Below are 18,140 nucleotides of genomic sequence, written 5' to 3'. Positions count from 1 at the left end.
TGTGTGTGTGTGTGTGTGTGTGTGTGTGTGTGTGTGTGTGTGTGTGTTGGTTTCCCCTGATGCTTTCCCTTAGCTCCACCACCCCTAGTCCAATTGGATAAGGCACCCGTTTCTCCCAAGGAGTCAACTCTTCACTTCTGTTTTCTACTCTTCCTTCCTCTTCTTATTTTGGATGCTGGTAGGATGGATACAAATAAAATTCCGGGTGCTAAGGTTGAAGGTCAAGAAAGAAGCCTAGCGTAGCCACAGAAACAAGCTCATGCCCCACAGATGTCCGTGGATCACACCAGGCCTGTGTTAGATACTTTCTCACGTATTGATTTATGGAATTCCCACAACAAGGCAAGGCAAATTATCCCTCTTTTACGGAGGAGGAAACTATTTCCCAGAGAGGCAAGTGATTTGCCCAGAGTCACCCAGTTGCTAAGCAGCAGAGCTAGGACTTAAACCTGGGTCTTCTGACTGAGTGCTTTTCTTCCTCGTTACACCACCAGTTCCTTCATGACTGGGTGGTTGAATCAGAGCAATGTGGATAGCTGACTGCCAAGCTGACACCACAGGAGAGCGGCCTCACACCATAAATACTCCTCATGCTGCAAATATTTACCAAGCGCCTACTGTGTGCCGTCTCTGTGGACACAGGCTGATGTGTTCCTGCAAGGGCAGTAAGTCAGCCTTTGAATGGTCTTTGTGCTTTTGCTATTACATAGTTAGCACACCGACTGCAGAAGGAAGGTAGTTATATCGGAGACTTGAGAAAGTCTTTTCATTGACATGGGTTATTTAGGAGAACAGTGCCAGAAAATCCTTCATGGAGGATCTTCAATTTTCTCGGTCACATGGGCTGTATATTGCTGGGATCTTAATGATCTTGATGATGATGATGATGATGATGATGATGATGATTGTGACGATGATTTAGGAGATACTATTTATCAAGCTCAAACCAAATTCTGGTTTAGTTGGAGTGATTTTTTTTCATTAGCATTACAAGTTATTTATTAATTGATGTGTGTACTCAGAAATATATACTTGTTACTTGGTATGTGCCTGCTACTTGGGATACAAATATGAAAGATGACCAGGATGTTACCCCAGCCCTTGACCACCTCACTACCCACGACAAAGAGTGGAGACAGACACATAAACCTTTAGCACACAAGGTAAAGAGGGCTACAGTAGAGAGGTGAACAAAAGGACTATAGCAGCAGGGATGAAGTAACAATGACCTCTCCCCACAGAAATCAGTTAAGGCTCTGGTGAGCAAGGGACATTAGAGCTGGGTATTGAAGGATGAGTAGAAGCTTGCGTCATGTGGAGTTGGAATTAGTGTGTGAGGTAACAAGACTGGCAATTTGGCCTGAGACCAACTTGATAAGATTTATATAGGGCAGGCTCAGGCATTTGGACCTTCACCTATTGGCATTAGGACCTGTTAAAGGAAGGATTTTAAATGAGTTACTGAAAGCACAGGGCTCCTTTCTGCTCCCCATGCCCTCACAACATTTTTCCAGGTTGCCAGGACAACTGGGAAACCTCATGCCTCTGAAAATGTGCTCATCCTAAGCACTCTGTAAACTATAAAATGAACTTCCCAATTATTAACAAGATACTTTTGGATTCTTTTTTTAATTTTTGAGGGATCTTCCAAGTTGGGGTGGTTTCAAAACTCTTTCCAGTCCTTCACCTCAAAAGCTTCCCTGCCGTGTAGATTATGCCTTTCTTGTGGAGCTGCTTTCAGGGATTAATGAGCTCATTCCTAGGACATGGTTGGCAGACGGGACTGCAATAGCTAGGATTTCGCTGTGCCTTGAACAAGGTCTCCCAGCTAGTAAACAGTGGGAGCCGGTAAACACAGGATGCCTGGCTGCTGAACGCTGTTCTGAATTGTGACACTGCTCTTTGCCCAACAAAAGCACCTAAGTACAGCTCAGTACTTCACAATCTGCAGGAAGAGTCTCACAGTTTACCAGAAAATGCTGAATAGTGGAGAGAGCAGGAATATGGAGTTGGATCTCAGGTTTAAATCCCGACTTCATACATTTTGAGTAATTAGACCTTTGGCAAGTCACTGTACTTCTCTCTGTGTCTTAATTTTCCCATTTCTAATGTGGCGTTAGGACTTACCTTGGGGTCGTATTGTAATGATTAGACAAGATCGGGCGCATTGAAGGTGGTATGGCCGTAGACTATTGTAATCATTAGAAACAGTTTGCAGGAACACGTAGAACAGGACCTGGTTCATAACAGCTGCATAATAAATGAAGGTGATTAATGACAGCAGCAAAAATAACAATGTAATTACAATGAGGTGTAATGAGTTGCTTCTGTTAAGTAGAGATCTTTTCCTAAACTCAGACTTCAGAATACTAGGCAGGTGTTTCTGTGATAATGGTCGTTGGGAATGATGGTAAACCCTTCTTTTTGACAGGAAATTAGAGTGTAGGTATAGTAGAATATAATGTGGTCTATATAGTACATGGAGAGTATAATAGAGTATAATATGGTATATGTGGTATATATGGTATATATAGTATGAGAAATCCACATACTTGGTTTTATGCCGTATGCAAAGCCTAAAAGAGCAGGAGGTAGTGGTCTTTCCTCTCTGTAGGAGCTGACAGTTTCCTCCCTCTCCACCCCCATCCTTAGATGCTTGCTTCAGAAGTGCTGGAGAGAAATAAAATTCCCTGCAAGCACTTGAGAGCACTCCTAATTCTGGCTAAGGAGAGCTGAGAAGATGTCAGGAGAAGGTGGCTTTTGCCAGGCCCTGAAGCACAGGAAGGGTAGATGCTGGGGAGCAGGGCACAGTTGGGGGCTGCAGGGGATGTGGGGGTCTGAGGGGGAGGACAGCAAGTGGGAGCCTTTGTGGCTTGGCTGGGGATGGTAGCTCCTTGGAAAGAGGGAGGCAAGTGGCCCAGAAGAGACCTGGAAGGAAATGAAGAGAGAAAAGGGCCCACGGTGGGACCACCTGGCTGAGTCATGGAGACAGGCTGGGGTTCTGGAGATGAGTAATGAGGGCAGTGTGGAGCCAGCTCAGGGGTTTTCAGGATAAAAACACAGAGGTGCTTCACAGAGGCTGACAGAACCTGCCCCTAATGCATCCAGGGGACACTAAATGCTTTAGCATATTCTCTGATGAATAATTTCTCCAGCTCTAACCACATTAGGGACACACGGGGCCATGGCTCGATGCTCTGTCTGTCAGATGTCGTTGCCATTTAAGTGAGTGATGCAGAGTGGGTCAACCACAGTGCCTGGGTCTGCGGACGAGGCAGGCAGCCAGGAGAGCTGGCCCCGGAGGTCTTATTTCTTTGGCTCTGTAATCAGATTGGAGGCAGAATGTTTTTCTGTGGCTCCTCCATATAATCTCTCTGTTATGATACTACTTTTTTCTCTGCCATTCTGCTCCCGGGTCCTGGGGGTCGACATGGTAAACTGTGCTGCCTTCTTTTTCCCAATCCCCTGCCCGTGCCGGATTAGATGGGGGCATGACCTCACAGCAACCCATCCTCAATTCTGTACCCAGGGGGAGTGGAGGAGGGAGGAGAAGGCCTGCTGATTAAATTTCCCAAAGGTACAGAGCCAGGAAGCTAAGGTATCCATGACAGAAACAGGAGTCCAAAGGACCCCAGCAAACTGGAAGTCAGAGTCCCAGCCAAAATGATGACAGTCTGCGGGCATAAATGCAAAAAAAAAAAAAAAAAAAAGGCTTTTACCTTGAAAAATCAACTAGGTAACACCAGGAAAAAAATGTCCCTGGGCTTTCTTTTTTATGAATGATTAAACATGAACACATTGTGTGGTAGAGCTTCTTAAAACACTGGATGTAATCTTAGCTTACAAGGCAGAATTTTACTAGTAGAAAAGAAGCTGATATTCATTGCCAAAATATAGGAAAATTACAAAGAAATGAGAGAGAGTGAGTCACCTCTCCTGCGATTCTCAGTGAACCCATTGGGTTATATAACCTATTAGTTTCCCTAGGCAAATATACATCCTATATACATGAGGGTACAATTTTTGAAAGAATATATTTTGAAAATTATATATACATATATATTTTACAACTAAATACTTTTTACAACAAAATATTATAAATAACTTTCAAAGTCATTAAATATTTTTCCACAGCATCATTTTCAAGTGTTGCAAAGTATTCTATTTCAGGGATTAACCGTGACTTATTTGTAAAATTCTCTTTTGTACGTTCCCCCCTCAATTTTTATCTAACACAGTGAATGCTGGGATGAATAACATTGGAAATACAGTTTTGTGCACACCCTTGAGTACTTCCTTAATATAAAGTCCTTGAAGTGTAAGTCCTAGTGTTCGAAGGATTATGAACATTTTAAGGTGTTTCACTTTTTTTTTTTTTTTTTGTCTTTGATGTGTGTGGCCAAACCGTTCCTTAGGCTACACCACCAATGTGTGTGAGTACCTGTCTCCTCACATCCTCCCTAGTACTGGGTATTAGGATTTTAAAATGTCTTGCCAGATTGATTAGTAAAATGTGGCATCTTGTTTTAATTTGTATGTTTTGGATTATTAGTGAGGTTAAGTGTTTTCTCTTTCATATTTGTATATCTTCTTATGAATTGCCTATTTGCATCTTTTGCCCATTTTTCCCTGCCTGTATTATATTTTTCTTACTGACTTTAAAAGTTTTTAATATTAAGCCTCTTAGCCCTTGCCTGCCATCTAGGTTACAAATGTTTCTTTTCAGTTTCTTTATTGCCTTTGATTTAATGTATACAGATTTCGGGTATTTATATTGGCAAATTCATCAAAAATTGTACTTAATTTTTAATCTGTCAAAAATTGTATTTAATTCTCCCTTGGTGTCGTATCTAGAAAAATCTCTCCTGAACTAAGATTATGTGTTTTCCTATATTTTTTTCTCAATACCCTCCGAGTTTTGTTTTTACATTTAAATCCTCATAGTTTAGTTATAATGCAGTTTAAGCTGATATCTAAATCAAAGGAGGTAAGTTTTGGGGAGGCAGATTTTGGTGCAATATGGGAGTGGAATTTCTAACGATTTGGAGTTGTACAACAAGAGAAGAGATTGACAGCTGAGGAAATAGGCTGACTGCTGCTCCATCCACCAGGGTTTAGGAGTTGCTTGTCGTTCTGTAAATGCTTAATTAACATTTGCTGGATGAATGGCGGAACAGGAAACCTCCATGGTGTCTTTTGGCACTGCTTCTCTGACTTGACTTATCCTTCAGCTTACTCCATCTCCATGGGTCATTCCAGAATTAGCGACTGTGGCTCTCAGGGGTGAAGAGGCAAGAGGACAAGGTGGCACGGGGAGAGCTGGTTCCAGGGGCTCTGCTCCTCAACTCTCATCTTCCTCATGTCGAGTGGAGAGTTGCAGGGCTCACCGCTGTTTGCTGGGCACTGGGATGGGAGGGAGAGAAGTGGGGGAGTCAGTTCTTGGCCAAAGGGATTTAAAAGCAGGTTGGGGAGGTGAGGCAGGTGCCCCCGAGCTCGGAAGGAACAGCATGTGTGGTGTGGAGGGAGAGGGCTGTAGGAAGGAGGGTCATTGCTGCTGTTGGATCTTAAAAATAGGCAAATGTGTTTTATGAGTTGAGTCCCAGAGCTTTGCTCCAAGTGGGTCTACCTGAAGGACTCTTCTTTTTTTTTTTTTAATTTTTATGTTATGTTAATCACCATACATTACATCATTAGTTTTTGATGTAGTGTTCCATGATTCATGGTTTGTGCATAACACCCAGCGCTCCACGCAGAATGTGCCCTCTTTAATACCCGTCGCCAGGCTAACCCATCCCCCCACCCCTCTAGAACCCTCAGTTTGTTTTTCAGAGTCCATCGTCTCTCATGGTTCATCTCCCCCTACGATATCCACCCCCGGAAGGACTCTTTTAAGAAGTCCTTCATTCAAGTAAACTGAAGAAATCACCACAAGAGTTAAGAATTGCTTCTCTACTTTTTCACATGACTCCGTGACTCAGGGGAGAAGAAAATGTACACACTTCTTAAAATTGTAAATGAAGGAAGCCTGAGTATACAAATGCCTGTACATATAGTCACATACAAAACCATGTGTGTGTATGCACGTATATACCCCTCTGATGTTTGATTTATTGTGTTTTTTTTTTTTTTTTCTGGATAAAGATCATTGTCCTTTCCAGATGATGCCAGCCTGAGGTAAAAGTAAGGTCTGGATGATAGAGACAGATAAAGTTTCTCTGTCTCGACCTCATGCGATCTATGAAAATGCCAACTCCGCTCAAAGTACCCGTGATCACGCCTGCTCTCTTCTTGGTAACCCAAGACTCTGCCCACTCTCCTGCGCTGGTTCTCTGGGCTCGGATACCAACAGCGGCCACTGTGCCTCCAGTTCTGGGGCTGCTCTGTGCCCCGCTGACTGGCACCCATAAGGAGGAGGACCGTGTCTGCATCTGGGGGCTGCCCCCGGTAGCAGCTGAATCCGCTCAGGGCTCCAGCAATTTTGCTGTTAATGCCTCTGTCATTCTGCCTCCCACTGCCAAGGTCATATGAGTCTTTGGGGACTGGGTTGGGAGATGGTTTGATGGGCAGCTGTATGTGAAGCTCCTTCCGCATCCTGACACTGGCTTCTTAGGTTTGGGGAGGACTTGGACAACTCCATGTCTGTTCTCCCCTGGACTCCTTGTTTCTTCGGGCCAAGTCCTCTAGTCCAGATGTGCCTGAAGCCCAGGAAACACATACGTAATGGGTCACGCTTACCCACTGAGGACGATTGCAGTAGATTCCTGCACGGGCCCCAGAGCCAACTGTTTTGGTTTGCACCATTTATCAGCTGGGTGATCCTGGTCACATGGCTTCACCTCTTTGGGCCTTAGTACTTCTCTGTGAAAGTGGAGGTGATTGTAGTACCTGACAGCATTGCTATGGAGAGTCTCTGAGTTAATGTAAAGGAATTGATTAAAAGGTGCCAGGCAGATAGTAAGGACATAGGTTAAAAAAATGTTAGCGATTATTATTGTGACCTCAAGCCCCTCCTCCTTTCTTAGATTTTGATTGGAAGGTTCTAATTGGTATAGACTCCTCATGGACCCCAAAGGGATTGAAAGAACAAAACAAAGGAAAGCCAAATAGTGAGCTTCTTTGAGGACCAAAAGATGCCTGGCTAGACCAACTTTCCTTCCTTCTTTCCTGTGTCCTTCTTCAAACATTTTTTTGGAACAGATTATACCTGCCTGGGGTAAAAGTAGGGTCTTGGGCTGCTGGATGAATGAACCGGTGCTTAAGGGGACTACATGGAGAAATAACAACTATCATGTACTGAATTAAGTAAACAGGATAGACCTGGTTCATATTCTCATTGGGGGCTCTAGTTCTTATAGAGAGGGAATAAAGGGAGAGATACCATAAAAATTGGGAGAGGAAGAGAGAAAGTAAAGATTCATAGGGTGGGCGGTGGTGTTCGGCATGTAAGTTTTGGAGTATGCAGACCTGTCCTTTGTCATTTCTAGTGTGACTTTAAGTATATTGCTTAATCATTTCAAAGTCAAGATCTGTACAGTGGGTTACTAATTACCTATCTTATGGAATGGGGATGAGGATTAAGAGAGTGAACTCACATGGTAGCCACTCAGTAAGTTTTAATTTCTTACCTCCCTCCTGCTGTCCTTACCCCAACAAGATGAAACCCATGTCATAAGTTGCCTGCCCGTGACACTGACCTTGGAAGAATTCAGAAGCCATTAACGATCATTTTTTAAAGAGTTTATCCAGCAACATCCCTTCTATCATGTTTTCCCTTAGCAGATTTTTTTTTTTTTTTGGTCTTTTAGAGAATGGGGCTTATCTGCAGCAGGTACAAATGAAATCTGTTAGTGGTAGCTGGGTCTAAAGACGGCAGTTTGATCACTTGCTGACTGACTTCTCCTTCTGGCTGCTGGTGTTAAGAAATGGTGTGGGCAATTGATGCATTTTATCACTTTCCATCTGTTCCCCACCTCCCTTCCCTCTCCATTGGTATTTTTGGAAGAATGCTTAAGTATGTCAACCTTTAAAAAAAGTAATTATTAAATCTTTCTTGTCATCAAGATGTAGTGGGGTTGTGTGTCATGCATAACTCTTGGCAGCATCTCAGTCTGGATTTTTGAAGCAAGATGAATTTTTCTCTTGCCCTTACTATTTTTCCTTTTGAGAAAGTTCAGCTTCTGTAGCATCATATAATGCTTACTTCTCAGAGCTTGTCCCGACTTAACCAGGAGCAAAATGATTTTTCCATTTGAATAACTTTGCTGAGGTCCACTAAGCCACACAGCACTGAGTGGTGGCTACCATGAGCTTTGCAAGAATTTTCTCACTTGTTTGGGCTGCTAGATGAATGAATTGGCTTTTAACACTGCTACCATGGAGAGAAGTAACAACTACCATGTATTGAGTAAGTGCTCACCCTGCGTAAGCAACTGGAAAGGTACTTTAGGTGGCATTGTTTCACTGAGCCCCTCCACCCCCATGACAGCTAGTATTTATTGAGCACCTACTATTTATGGCATTCTCATTTACTCCTCATATCATCTTATGAGGTGTAGTTGCCCAGTGAGGATGCAAGTGATAGTTAACTTGATTCAGCTTTCACCGATGTCCCAGCTAGTCTAATGGATGACGAAACTGAAAAAAAAGCCTTTGGGATAAATCGTGACAGCTTTAGGCCTGGCAGGATCCAGGTACTCAAATGATATGATTGGACTCTCTCTGCCTCTCTCTGTCTCTTCTCATACTGCTCTGCCTTCCTTTATATTGACTTTGTTCTCACCAGGAGCTCTTTAGGACATGACAAAGATGGCCACCATTGGCTCTGGCATATATCCCACCAGCCTCGACACCCAAGTAGGAAGAATGTGCTTTGCCTCAGTGGACTACCTTTGCTTGCATTCTCGTTCCTGAACCAGAAAGGTAGACTAGGTTGGTTGGCAAGAGCCAGGTCATGTATGTCCCACAGGTGTTTAGGGGGAGGGAGTAAGGTCCACCCCACTGATAGGGTATGGACTGAGAGTGGGAGGGAATGGTATTCCCAAAGAAAATCAGGAATCTTTAACCCAAAGAAGAGAAAAAAAATAAGGCATCTACTACAGTTCTATTCTTGGGTCCATTTCATAGATGAAGAGATTGAGGGTCAGAGAATTATGTAATTTGCTCCAAGATCTTACCACTGGGAAGTACCAGAGCTGGAATTTGAACCCTGACCCCATCTTCTTTTCATTATTTAGCTTATTTTGCGTGTGTCCCTGTTTCAGGAACATGCTTTGTCTTTCTGTTGGCTTGGATTCCTACAGGTTACTTGTGAACAAGGGAAGCCAATTGTCAAACAGGAGGTGAGCCAGTGACACCGGTGGGGGATTAGAGAAGAGCTCATCTGTGTGCTGTGAATCTGGTTACTTATGTGCTCAGTGGGACCCAAAGAACCCTAGCACTGTGGATAGGCACAGAATGAGTTCCTTAGGAAGCAGAGGGGTCACCAAGAGGCTCTTCCTTCTGAACACTGCTTCCTGGGGCCTAGGACCCTTTCCCTTTGGCACAGGGAGCCCCAGCAGTCACACCTGAGAATTTGGGGGTGATGCCTCCTTGGGGGAATGGACAGTATTGCTGTGGCTTCTGCTGCTTCTCTTACCGAGAAGGGGGTCTGACCTTGCCACCATTATATGTCCCTAGGGCACCTTCTCCTGGGCCCTGTTTTCAGGGTGCATAGGAAAGATGAAGTAAATGAGTGGATTCCACTGTCCTCATTACTGGTTTTGGCAACTCCCCGCAGTTAAACCAAGACCAGTTGCTTTGGACCCTGAGTGAGCACCCTGAAGGAACTGCTTCTGTATGCTCCCGGGCTGCTCTTCCACACCCCTGCAGTGTTGGATCTGCAAGTGCTGTTTGGAAACTTCTGGTTGCACAGGATAGGATTTCAGACAGGACATGCACAGACATAGCATTAAATCACAGGGAGCATGGAGTGAGAAACGTATTCCCTTCTTAGTTCTCTAGCAATCTTTCTTTCCGCTCAGCATCTCCCTGAGACTTTGTCCTTGATAGAGACACACCCCAGCACCAAAACGACTCCCTCATCTTTTTAACGCCAGCAGGATGGGCCTCATGCTCAGAGCCTTTGGCAGGCAATAACATCGAGTTGGAATTGCAAGGCATTGCTGGGTTTTTTTTTTTTTAAAGATTTTATGTATTTACTTGAGAGAGAGAGAGAGACAGAGAGAGAGAGCATGAGAGGGGGGAGGGTCAGAGGGAGAAGCAGACTCCCCGCTGAACAGGGAGCCCGATGTGGGACTCGATCCCGGGACTCCAGGATCATGACCTGAGCCGAAGGCAGTCGCTTAACCAACTGAGCCACCCAGGCGCCCTGGTTTTTTTTAATTGTATTTATCTTTACGGTTTCCTTCCTTTCTGGCAGGTGGTACTAGTTTTCTATTTATGGTAGAGATACAAGTTCTGTGTGCAAAATATATTTATTTTAGTAAAAGAAGGTAAGTGATTGAAAGAAAACATTCTAAATTATATGTATCTTAGCTTTATCAATCAGGGTTCAACCAAATAAACAGTGGCAGTAGGAGATATGTAGCAAAAGATTTATTGAAAAGAGCTGGCTCACACGGCCCAGGTTAGAGCAGTTGTGCAAGAGATAAGCAAGTGATGGGCAGTTGGCAAATGTGAGCCTCACAAGATGGGTCCTGAGTAAGGGAGCTGGGAGTTCAAGGTCCGGGAGTGTGGCTTTCTATGCTTGGTGAGGATATGTTAGCAATCTGGGGGGTTGGCATTAGGGGCGGGAAATGGGGTGGGATTGGGCAGAACCCAGTGGCCGACCTTCTGCTGCCTCCTCTTAGGCACCTTTTCTAAGGGACCAGCTTCTGTGTGTCTTTATCTTCCTAATTTCATCTGTTCGACTTAACAGATGTGTTTGTTTTTATTTTTTTTATTTTTTAAAAAATTTTTAAACAATTTTTTTAAAGATTTTATTTATTTATTTGAGAGAGAGAGAATGAGAGATAGAGAGCACGAGAGGGAAGAGGGTCCGAGGGAGAAGCAGACTCCCTGCTGAGCAGGGAGCCCAATGCAGGACTCGATCCCGGGACTCCAGGATCATGACCTGAGCCGAAGGCAGTCGCTTAACCAACTGAGCCACCCAGGTGCGCAAGGTAAGTTTGTTTTTAGAAAAAGTCTGCAAAAGGTCAGACTCCAGTCATTTAATGGTGTGGTGACTGCAATCCTCGCAAAGCCCCCCTGCCGTCATCAACGACCCCACTTCGATGAAGACTTCGCTGTCGGAGTTACTGATGGACTTCATCTTGATCTTCATCCAGTGATAATGGTCACTGAATTGGAAATGTAATTACATGATTATCAATCAAAGGTATTTTCTCCAGACTGAAGAAACAACTGAAGCAGTCCATGGGGAACTTTTTCTCGTTAAAGCAGTTAGAAAAGGATATGGGGCTTGTTTTTAGATGAGAAGATTAACTTTGTGCAAGTCTCCTGGGGATGGGAGGGGAGGGGGGGGTTGGTTCCACTTTTTAAAGACTAGAATTTTCTGTTTCCTTTAGAGGCTTTAATTAGTTTTCTGGACCGTGATCCGTGCCTTCATGGAGCACAGAGGGTCGATCAGATGTCCAGCGCTTGACCCGCGGACACTCTGAGACTGACATGCTGACAAGTGAAGTGTGACCCGGAGATCTCTCCTCTGCCACCTAACTGCATGGAGTTTGTCAGGGCAATTGCTCTGGGGCCAGTCCTCTGCCCAGAGCTTTGGAAGTAGGAGTTCCCGCTGCTAGATCAGTTGGACTGGACGGGCCACTCGCTAATGTTGGCCAGAGTGAGATGGGTGGGTTGGAGTGCCTGTTCCATGTTCCCTGGTATCTGGGAGGCAAATCCTATTCTGGGGATCCCTCGGGGAAAATTGTTTCATTTAAGTCAAGTCGAGATGAGAGAAAAAGTGTTATTTCAACTCTCTCTTTTGCGGCCTACAATCTTCAGGTTTGCAGATGACGGCATCAAGCCAGGTAAATCGGCTTCATTTCAGCGGCTGACCACCCCTGAGTGGTGGATGCTGCCCAGGGGCAGGAAGGGGGCCAGGTCCCGGGCAGAGAGTGACCTGTCACTGACGTCTGTCATGGGTGGTGGGCACGGGCATGAAGAGCCGGCTGGTAGTGACTGAACTGTGGATGGAAGGGTTAATATTTAGATGAAGGTAGAATTTCTCTGCTTTGTTTCTCCAGTGAGATTGTAAACTACTTGAGGGTAGGATATAGGACTTGTTCATACATAGTGTAGGGGACTGGGTTCTTTTGGACAGCCTCTTCTCTCGTCCTGCACAGGCTTTGAACACAGAATAATCTTGTCATGCCCACCTCCCTCTGGGAGGCCCCCCACCCTCCCACCCTCACAAGGCTGTCTTGCGGCATTTTACCAAATATCATATAGAAAGACAGGGGAAGGTGTCCCCTTGCTCACCTCAGAGTAGCCCTCTATCTGAATCTCCTCTGGATTCTTAGGATTTGGGCTTGACAGCATGGAGTGCTGGATAGACTTTCATGGCTTCGTCCCGTGAGGGTTTATTGTTCTCATGTAGCCAGAATTCTGGAGCTGGGCTCCCCCCATGCAGCAGCCCCACCCTGTTGTCGATGTTCTGTATGTTTCACGAGCTCTAGCATGTGGTTTTCATCCTGAGGCAGGTCATCTCCCAGCAAGATGATTGCTTCCCCTGTAGGCCTCAGGCTCACCTTCCGAGTAGCCAGGAGGAGAGGAGGGGAGAGCATGAGGCCCAGGCCCGTGGAGCCACTCCCTTTCTATCAGGAACATTGAGCAGATTTCTCCTTCCATGCTTCCATCTCACAGGCAGGTTTGGGTTACATGGCCACCCGTACCTGCGAGGAAGCCTAGGTTGTTTCTGTCCTTGCGCAGGAACAGCAGAGCAGAGACTACGTAGGCAATCAGTGTTGATAAAGCACAGCCTCCCAGCCACTTCCTCTTGTCTCTGTGCCCCAAAGACATTCCCCATACCTCCAGCCACATGGGTGCCAGACTCTTCCCTCCTGGGGATCTTCCGCTCCTCCCTGACACCCCCTCCAAACACCCCCACCCTGAATGGCCATGGAGGTGCCCTGCACAGATCTCCTTGCCTGGGGTGGTGGTGGTGGGGGCAGGGGGAACACAGCTGCTGGACAGCCTCAGTTGCCTACATTTGAATTTCCCATCATAGTCATGTCAAGACCACACTTACCCAGGGCCCTGCCCAGACCGTGACTGAGTGTAGTGGGGACACTAGAGTGGGCCATTTCTGCTCAGAGTGGGACTCGTCTAATAATAATGGACCACCTTTGCTCAGAGGCTTTCCATCCACCTGGCTGAGACTTTTGCAGAGCTACCCTGGAGTTTGAGGCTCTTCCTACCCCATCTTCCTTTTCCCCTTCCTCCTACATTGTGGTCCAAAGGCCTCCCCTCCCACTCCTGCTTTCTTCCCCTTTTATCCGTTATAGGCATTTTCCCCACACACATCTGTTCCCTATCCAATGCTATCTTGGCATCAGCTTCTTGGAGGACTGACGGTAACACGCCTCCCTTCTCACACATTCAGGTCCTGGGTCCTTTCCCTCATCGAGAGAAACATCACTCTCTGTGATTCTCCAGTTTGCAATGAGAGGGGCATAGTTTTCCTTGTCATCTCCTCGTTACCCCTTGACTTTTAAAGAGGGTAGAGCCCAAGATGGATTCTTTATTTGCATTCTTTTGTGATTTTTTTTTTCCTCGCCACAAAATGAATCAGTCACATCTATGGAGACTTTGTTATGCACCAGATGTTGGGGGGACACCGGGATTGATCAGTCTGGGTCCCTGCCCTGCTGGAGCTCACAGGCTGGTGGATTCAGGAAAGAGCCTTAGTGTTTCTGGGGTGAATGGTATGCTCTACCTACCTGCAGTTCCTCCGAACTCTGGGGTCCTATCCAGCATGGAGCAGCCTGGAGTACTTTTACCAGGACTTCTGCTTTCCTGGTAAATCACAGAAGCAGCAAAGCCGCTGCTGCCCCTGTGTCCAGCACATCCAAAGTCCAGGTAACCCCAGGCCTGGCGTAACCATGGCAACTTTAATGGAACAAAATGACCTGGCATAAATTCAGGCCCGAGCTGGTTATGAAATGTGAGGGAGCTCGGTCTGCTCCAGACCGTCTGGAGGGAAAAGTGTCTTGCTCCCCAGGGGTGAGTGACAGGTTTCCCTAACAGCATGGAGGAATGGAGCCAGTGAAGCTCCATTCAGAGCGGACAGGGGGCCCTGATGGCAGTGCACGATGGCTTTCCATGGCCTGCAGACAGGCTTGACATGTCCATCTGGTCATTTATTTCCATGTCCTGGCTGTGCCTGGGGCTTGCTAAATAAAGCCAGACGGGCCCTCCAGCAGTGGCAGGAACACCGGACATCTTGTGTGCAAGGACACATGTGTGTGTGTGTGCGTACATCGTCAGGCAGGTGGACGAGGCCCAGCTGCCTTGTGCATCATTCCTTATATTGGTCACTTCTCTCTTTTCGCCTTGCGTGGCTGGGAATGGCTTCGTTGTAGTGCCTGCTGGGGCCAGGCCTACATTCTCTGCTCCCTTGGCTGAAAGCTGCCTTCTTCATCACCTCCAGGTTTTGACCCAAGTGTCATGTCCTCAGATTTACCCTCCCTGACTATTGTTGCAAATACACCGCCCCCACCGACCCTCTCTTCCATCACCCTCTGTGTCTTCCTCATGGCCCTTAACCTTTGCCCCATTCAGCTTGTTCATCTGTGTGCTTTTCTTCCCTCCTCCCACTTGCACATAACTTTGCTGTCTGTCATGTTTTGTCTTCAGCCTGCTAGCACAGGGCCTGGCACAAAGGAGGTGTTCAATAAATCACGGTTGCATGACTGATTGAGTGCTTTTTCCAGGCCCTCAGCGTCCAGCAGTGGCCACAGTACTGGGAATCCATGACCAGGGCAGTATGGGGAAGACCTCAATCTTGAAGGACTTTTTTTCTTTTTTCTAGAAGCTGCCCCTCTAGCTGCCGTGACATTTAGATGAAGTTTGGCCACAGGCAGCCCGCCCGTTCTCACCTGTAGGAGAGCACGCCTCTACTCTTAGGTGGCGGGGAATCTGTGATGTAGGGGAGGTGTGGGAGGGCTGTGGAAAGGAACTGGCTGCACTCTGCATTTTTGTGTGTACATATTTACGTATCTTTATCCTACTGCTTTGGGGCGGTCTCAGGTAGAAACAGACAGATGTCTCTATTTAACTCATAAGCTGATTACATCCTGCTGTGTCTCAACAAGTAAATGAAAAATACCTTTAAAGCTCCTCAACTCCTGCCTCTTTTAAGCGTCATTTGAGAAGACACGAGGCCTGCTCTTTTGGTGATAGCCATGCGATGGAAAGGCTTCTTCCCTCTGTTCTTCTCCTGCACGCTCATCTCCCTCCTCAGCTGAGATCCTGCCAGGGGATAATCAAGGTGATCACTTGCTCCAATAGCTTATGGCTGGAAGATAATTTATAATTGGGATTGACATCCTTCTTTCTGTCTAGCCCGATGCTGGTGAGGTGACACTGTGGGCCAGGGCCTGGATTAAATGCTCCGTGGGGGAAGTTGTAAGTTTTTAGAAGGATGGGATTTTCTCACATTCCTTTGACAAGCGACTGCCCTGTGAGATGGACATTTGTACCAGTCCCAGTAATGCTGGAGGTGTCTTGAGCTTGACGATTGCCTCCTCCCTGATTAGAGAGGCCAGCATGTGGGCAGTCTACCTGGTGAGCTGGGGAGTCTGGTGCCATCAGGATGGGTGGGGGGGCCGGCATCCCCTTTAGCACCATCTTAGCTGCCCACTCAGGCCCTTCGCCACCTCCCTGGCTGCATCCGGTAGTTATGGCTGGATTGCAATGGTGTGATCCCTTGGTCGGGACCAGCCCCTCCTTCAGACTGAGCCTGTGGCCTGCCCCTCGCCCCCTCTGCTTGTGGCCCTGGAGCACACAGGCTTGACTGTTGCTTGCAGAGGCTGGTATGATGAGCTCCCAGTCTCTGACCCCAATCATATTGTTTCCTAGGAGCTTTGGAGTCATTGAATGGTTTTCCTCTTCTGGCCTCACTTGCCCCTTCAGCCACAATTATTACCTTCCTGCTCTTTTGGCAGCGAAAGACTTCAGATGTTGAGCCTCCCTTCCTGAACCCAATGAATGGCTGCCGAGGGCGAACTGTCACCCAGTGTCAGGGAACAGTTTACTCCAAGTGGTATTTTGCTTGCTCCCAGTGACTCTTAAGATCCCTCCTGCAAACATTTTTGGAATCACTTAATTCCTCAGAGTCCATCAGAATGTTCCTAGTGCCAACAGGGCTGTATTCTTGGTCACATTAAGGCATTAAAATGTACTTCAGGGATTTGAGATCCTGGCCATCCCTCACCTCCTCTCATCACCAGGGGATCTCTTTTGGCTTGCTGATTTTCAGGCAGGATTGATTTTCTTTGCACGTTCTTTGAGTCTCAGGGGACATGAAATTGGGATGGGTGGGTCTGGGGAAAGCTGGAAGAGACTCATGGGCTTGAGGGGGGCAGAGGTGAGACCCAAGAGGGGAATAAGCACTGGCCTGCGAGACTGAAAATGTACAAATTGCCCCACATATGAGTCCTTGGCAACATGATCCTTATGGTTTTGGATATTTCCTGTCAGTAAAGTGGAACAAAGTGGATCAAGTGTGCGGTGTCAGACGTTGGGTGTTGGAGTTAGGGGGAGGTAGAGCAAATCTCTGTGCAAGATCTCTGAGGTTGGGCTTGTGTGGTGGGCATTGTTCAGTCCAGCTTCAGTAGAAGGTGTTTTTAGGAGGAAAAAAAGGAAGACATGCCAGCTTAAATGTGTCCAATGTACCAACAAATATTCTTATGTTTGATAATCGTAGTAATAATAGTATAGATGCCACCCCTTGGGTTCCTACTATGTTTCTTGAGGTACTTTGCATATATTATCTCTAATCATCATAAAAACCATGTAGGCTGGTAGAATTATCTCCACTTTATAGATCAGGCACCCACACAGAGCATGTCCAAGGGGATCACTTGACTCCCCATTTCCCTCCAGCTTTGCCATCCCAAAGTCGCTTTTGCCCGACCTTGGCCTTCATTCAGCCCATGATCCCACTTCTACTGTGTACCTCTCAGACTTGCACATCTCTCCATTGCCACTTTCACTGACCTAGTGCAAAGCCAAGTGGTCTTGTGATTTCCTTCCTGGCCCCGCCGAATGTCTTCTCTACACAGCAGTCAGAACAGTCTTCAGGGAACACCAGTCACCCCAGGGACTCGACTGCTTAAGATTCTTCAGGGACTCCCCATCCCCAGCCTGCCCCTTCTGCCCCATCTTGTGTGGTCTCTGCCTCACCCCTGGGGCTTCTGCCACACAGGCCTCCTTTCTGGACCCTGAAGCATGGCCCCATGGCAGAGTCTTCCTGGGTTCAATTTCTTGTCTCCTGCTTCTCCTGTTTTGGTTCCTCTTGTGCTGTGGGTCTTGTCAGAGGTCTTGCCAGTCTCCCGCATTATTCTCCACTGGTGGGTTCAGTTTAATTTCCTCACAGGTTCAGGATGGGGCTCTGATCTGCATTTTAACAAGCTGCCCAGACTCTGCAGTTCTAATGCAGGTGATCTGTACTTTTATGGAAGACATAAGTGCAATTTTCTTACTTGCTACTCCGCTCAAGACAGTTTTTTGGGAAGGACCGATAGAAAAGCCAAATGACATGAGACTTTCTATGTCCTGGAGAATATGTAGTAGGTGTTGTGAAAACCAAACGGAAAAAAAAAAGGTGTATTCAGTTTGGTCTTTCATTTATGCACCACAGGCTTGGACCCCAAGTGTCTTTTAGACACTTCATTCTTTGAACCTCTCTGGGTAAAATAGCTACCACTGCTGATACGTAAAAGTAGTTGCAAAACTAGCTTGGATAGCAGCTTGGCAATAGGATGACAGCTTCAGCAGGGTTGCTTTTTGTGGGATGGGTGGGTTTGTCATGCAGCCTCATGGCCCACAGCAGCCTTGAACCCAGGAAGCTTGGGACCGGTGTGAGGGGGGCCTGTGCTGAGCCCGGCTGCACAAACTTTCCAGTCTGGCAGCTGGGTTCAGACATT

This window comes from Callorhinus ursinus, unplaced genomic scaffold (assembly GCF_003265705.2).
Source record: "Callorhinus ursinus isolate GAN/ISIS: 27379988/994484 unplaced genomic scaffold, GSC_fseal_2.0 scaffold20, whole genome shotgun sequence".
Classification (NCBI taxonomy): Eukaryota; Metazoa; Chordata; class Mammalia; order Carnivora; family Otariidae; genus Callorhinus; species Callorhinus ursinus.
The sequence above is the reverse complement of the archived record's forward strand: the minus strand, read 5'-3'. Positions refer to the sequence as shown.